Source organism: Aegilops tauschii, chromosome 4 (assembly GCF_002575655.3).
Source record: "Aegilops tauschii subsp. strangulata cultivar AL8/78 chromosome 4, Aet v6.0, whole genome shotgun sequence".
Classification (NCBI taxonomy): Eukaryota; Viridiplantae; Streptophyta; class Magnoliopsida; order Poales; family Poaceae; genus Aegilops; species Aegilops tauschii.
The window spans coordinates 511,727,572-511,733,571 of NC_053038.3; positions in this window are offsets into that span (position 1 = coordinate 511,727,572).

Genomic DNA, 6,000 nt, shown 5'->3' on the forward strand with positions numbered 1-6,000 from the left:
GTATGGAGAGGACTAGACACGCTAGCTAGTAATCAAATGAAGGAAACAGAAGATCGTCATGAACATATGCATACATAGGGAAGTGATATCGACCACCTCTCCTTCTCCGAGAGATTGGTCGAACAACAAGTTCTCATATATCTATCCGACACTACCGGCTACATATATACAATAATTATCTCTTACAATATAATCTCCTAATTAAATTGTAAGAACACAGGGTCCACACAGTATTCTTCATTTTCAGCGATCACGTGGTCAAGGAAGAATGCCACCAATTCCTCTTGAATTGCTCGCATACGATCTGGTGCTAGGAGTTCATCCCGCTTCCGAAACATCTAATTTGAAGAAGGGGGTCAATACATATATATATATATATGAATAATAAACTCAACACAAATGATGGTAATAAAATAAAATTGTGAATATTATTGCTTACGCACTTCATATTGTTCGTCAGAGTAGCCCCGCTCACAGGTCGTGTAGCGGATGGACTCGCAAACGTAGTATCCACAGTAATTATTCCCGGGTTCCTGCCACAACCACTTTACAAGAAATAGAGGTCAATCAAACTGATAAGCAAGCATGCTAAATGGTATTGATGAAACTAGCGCTTGAATCACTAGGAGATGCGCGGAACATGCTACTATAGTACTTACTTTCGGGTGTTTAAACTGCAGCTTCTTCGGCAGTCCCGGAGCTTTTTTGGTGAATTTTCTCCAAACCCTGCCAGACAAAGAAAACAATTACTTGATATCAGGAAATGAACAAAGTTGCTAATATGGTGGATAATGATCGATTTAACTTACTTCTCGAGCATTTGAGTCATGTCTGCATAGTCCTGGGGATCTTTTCGTCTCGAGTCTAAGACAGTTACTACTCCCTGCTCAAGCTTAATCTCTAGGAGAATATAGTGGAAGCTGCGCACGCATGCATAAGTCATCAATTACATTACTATAACCTGGACTAATAAGGGAAACCGAATATGCACAAGACAGTAACACTCACTTGAAGTTGTAAGGAAAGAGTATTATATCTTTGTTTTCATTTATTACCAACGATCGTAGCAAGTTGGCCTCGGTATTTTTGGCATGATATTTAACCTCAGTTGCATCTATGAGATTTGTGTTAATGAACCCAATATCACCGATTTGTCTTTTCTTCAATTCGGCGATCTTCAATCTGCATAATATAGTGAGGATAATTATAAATACATGCAATAAAAGAGCTGACCTATATAGAGAGACTTAATGACAGAAGTAGTACTACTTACAGACAGTAGCAAGTGACCGTTGATTTATCGAGGGCCTTTTGATTGAAAAACTGGAAGAACTCCTCAAATGGAACATTCAACAGTTCAATTCCAACGAGGTCATGCTCCGGTTTAACTCTCAGCGTCAAAGTATCCCTCCCCCCAGACTCTCTGCAGGTTTTCATGTACCAATCATGTAATCTTCGCATCATCGTTGTTAGAGATCTTTCATCTTTGACGAGAGGCTTCCCGTAATGGTATTTGTGTTCGTCCACCTCCAAGATATCATAATGTACATCGTCGGACAGGTAATCTAGCAGGAGCCGTCAAGACATGCTCCGGCTGAAGCAGCTCGGTGGAAGCCACACTGCTTCTCCGCTGAGATGGCGGGGTAGCTTCGGGGGTAGTTTCGGCATGTCGATTGGCGTCTCGTTCCTCTAGCGCTTGAACCCTTTCGTGCAGCTTCTGAACTTGGGTCTGCTCCACTTTTTTGCTCCTCTCCTGGCTTTTGTAACCGCGTGCGTCCGGAAAACCAGCCTTCCACGGAACGGAGCCTGGCGTGCCTCGTGTCCGTCCAGGGTGCTCAGGATTCCCGAGGGCCATTGTGAGCTCGTCGTTCTCTCTGTCTGGAACGAACGTCCCTTGCTGTGCTGCATCGATATAGTGCTGAAGCCTCTTGACTGGTATTCTCAAAAGCTCGTTCGTCCAAACGCACCTCCCTGATACAGGGTCCAATTTTCCGCCAGCCCCGAAGAACCAAGTCCGGCAACGGTCTGGCCAGTTCAATGTCTCTGGTTCGATCCCTTTATCAAGCACATCATTCTCAGCCTTGGCCCACTTAGGCCGGGCTTTGAGGTAGCCACCTGACCCCGTGCGATGGTGAAGCTTCTTCTTCGCAGCATTCTTCTTGTTTGTCGCTGACATCTTCTTACTCTTTTCCGATGTCTTGTGGGCCACAAATGCGGGCCAGTGATCTCTGATCTTCTCATACCGGCCGATGAATTCTGGTGTCTCTTCTTTGTCGACAAACGTTTTCAGCTCATTCTTCCACCTCCTGAATAGGTCTGCCATCTTCTTAAGAGCATGAGACTTGATTAATTGCTCTTTAACTGGCTTCTCCGGATCCTCCTCTGGCGGTAGGGTGAAATTTGCCTTCAGCTCAGTCCAAAGATCATCTTTCTGCATATCATTGACATAAGACACCTCAGGGTCTTCCTTCTTAGGCTTATACCATTGGTGGATGCTGATCGGGATCTTCTCCCTAACAGGAACCCCACACTGAGCAGCAAATGCTTCCTTTGTCCGGATGGATTCAATCGGTTGGCCGTCGCGCGCGATTGCTGTGATCTCAAACCTTTCATCCGAGGGCAACTTTCTCTTGGGGCCTCGTCTCTTTACCGAAGTTGTGCTCGATCCGGAGGGCTAGAAAAAAGAAGAAAGACGAGAGTTAATTAATATGTGTACATACCAAAACAATGAATGCATCAATTAGCTAGTCAGCACAGGCTTAACTAATATATTTACCTGGCCGGACTCTGTTCGGTCACCGGAGCCGTCACCACAGGCTCCTTCTTACACCAGCATTGGGTCACCGGAGCCATCATAATCATGTCTTTCCTCCTCCACTCTTCGATCACCGTAGCCTGCTTCTTCACCCTGTTCTTCCAGACCATCATTGTCGTTAAGATACGACAAGATATCACCTTCGGCTAAGATTATGTCCCCCAACACCTCTTCTGCTTCCTCGTCTCGTTCGTGCTCCATTGTTTCTGCAAATATTACAACATGGCAATTATTACACAAACATGACAGCAGGTGGATATATTATTGCAAACGTAGACCTAGCTTATTCCGGGTTTGAGGTGGCCTCGGCAACGCTTCAAGGGTAGGGGCGCGGCGGGAGGGGGTAGGAGACCGACATCGTTTTTTCTAGGGTTTGGGTGTCCTCGAGAGTTTTGGTCGAGCGAGAGGGCCGGGGGGGTGCTCCTGTGGTATAAGTTATCACGATCGAAGTTATCCAAGAGGGGGTTATATCGACAACGACGACATACATACGTGGGAAAATAATGTTATCGGGGAGGGGGTAGGTCGACCCCCCCCCTCGTGTTGAAGTTATCGGGACACGGGGTATATCGACAACGACATATCCGATAAAAAATAAGAAGACGAAGAAGAAATAAAAAGATGAGAAGAAGATATTAATAGAGGAGAAGATTGAAGAAAAAAAGAAGAAATAAAAAGAGGAGAAGAAGAAAGGAATAGAGGAGAAGATTGAAGAAAAAAGAAGAAAAAAAAGAGGAGAAGAAGAAAGGAATAGAGGAGAAGAGATTCTATTTTTTTTCTTCTTCTCCTCTTCTTTTTCTTCTTTTTTCCTCTTCTTTTTTATTTCTCCTCTTCTTCCTCTCCTCTTCTTCTCCTTTCTTCCTCTTCTTATTTTCGTTTTTCCTCTCCTTCTTTTTCTTCTTCTTCCTTTCCTAGCTAGATATATAAAACTTTTCTAAAAATGTAACTTTTGCATATATAAAACTTTTCCATGGATCATCATTTCTTATATATATCTGTAGGGGAACGCGACAGAAAACAAAAAAATTCCGACCTACGCACCAGCCCAGGACCACTATGGAGACTGCATACATGGTTTGATCTTTTTCGTTACCGACTCGTAGCGCAGCGGGAAGTAGAGTCGATGACGATCGGCGGTGCAGATCCCCGCAGCTAGAATTTACAACCTCCCAACCACGAGGATGTATACCCTCATCTGCTCCTCAGACAGCCCTCCGGGAGGCGGTCGAACAGCCCCCCCGGACGGTGTCGCAGACAGCCCTTCGGGAGGACCTTCGAAACTCGAACGGTCACTCGGACAGCCCTCCGGGAGGACCTTCGAAACTCGGACGGTCACACGGACAGCCCTTCGGGAGGCACTCACGAACTAAGACCGAAACTACGATCTCTCTACAGAGTTGCACACATACAGTGTCATCTATCCGGCAGGGCTTCGCCGTCCAGAACTAGTTCCTGCCGGAACCCAGACAGCCTTACGGCTCTACGAAACTCTTTTCGTGGGAGGGAGAGAAGAAGCCAGATAATGCATGGCATGTGTATGAGAGCAAGGGATGAGTGTGGAGGGCTGCCCCTCCACCTCTATTTATAGGAAATCCCAAGGGGGTAGGGTAGTTTCACAAAAAACCCAAAATGCACATGAATGAAGTCCTTCCACAAGGACCTAGGAGTGAAACCAAGGAACAAGAGGGTCCCCAAGGGGGATACCCCATGTGGCCGGCCACACCTCCATGAGGGGCCCAAAAAATGGCTCCTATCCATCCATGTCATCCCCAAGATCTTTTGGAGCAAAGCCCCAAAAGGTGGCTTTCCATAAAGTAACCATAAAGCTGATTTTCACTATTCACGACGACATTTTTCAGCGTCTGATCGAACTGAAAATATTTATGTGGGCTAAGAACATTTCCAATACCCACTAAAATGATTTTCAACGCGTTCCGAAACAATTCCGGTTTTAGTGATTTTCATCTGCGAAACGCATCTGAAGTGGCTCCGGCAGCTCCGGAACATTTCCGGTTTTTATCTCAGAAAATTCCAAAAAGCTTCCAGAATGATTCTGGCATCCTCCAAGAATTATCAGGCATGTGCCGAAACCAATTTGACTTAATGGTGTACCCCGAAACAACTTTTCGGTATCATCGAAACTTATCCGATGACCTCTCTCAGCGGTACGATTCCGCTGTCCGAAACTTTTTCGGTGATTTTCTCTCAGACTCCCTGTCTAGTATTCAGCAGATAGATGACCCTTAAGCGTGTGACCCTATAGGTTCGGTGAAGTATAGACATGACCCGGAACCCCTTCCGATCAATGATCAACATCGGAGCCGTGGACACCCATATTGACCCCTATACCCACACGAATAAATATTCGAGTGAACCTCCAGTTGCCGTGTGCTATTCCTGTTGCTTCGCGATATGTTACAAATACCCGAGGTGAGACATGTTGGCATTCCCGTGGATCAACAACTTGTCCACTATGCTAGTTACCTCGTTACCGGTATTGTTCTCTTTTCTCGTTATCGTGTTCCGGCATCCCCGTGATCAAATCACAAAGTGTCTGGCCAGACGATGATGGATACCGTAACACCGAGAGGGCCCAGAGATATCTCTCCATCGTTGGAGGAGCAAATCCCAATCTTGAGCTATCAAGTTACTTGACACACTTTTCCATGAACCCGTAAGCCGCCGTAATAGCCACCCATTTACGGATGACGTTTAACAAACCCCAAAGTTCATGAAGCAAGCATGAAGAAACTCGATACTCTCATGGTCTAAGGAATCATGCAAACGTTAACCATCTCTGTGTTATGTACCAATAAACTTGTGACGAATGTATCTCATAGCATAACATCAATTCGGGTCGATTCAACACAAATGTCCTTCCTGACATTGTGCCCTCAAAGTTGCTTGGCATAGACATGCCCATGATTGGGAAAACATAATCATCATGCAACACTTGAGCTAGTATTAGAGGCATGACTAGGAATACATTTTATCGTTTATTATTCCACACGTGCATATGGGTTCTCCCCAGAGCCTTTATGGATATACGGGCTCGGGAACCACAGCAGTTATAGCATGGAACATAAACATAATTATGAACAGGGAGATAATCAATAACATTTATTATTGCCTCTAGGGCATATCTCCTACAGACTCCCACTTGCACTAGAGACAATAATCTAGCT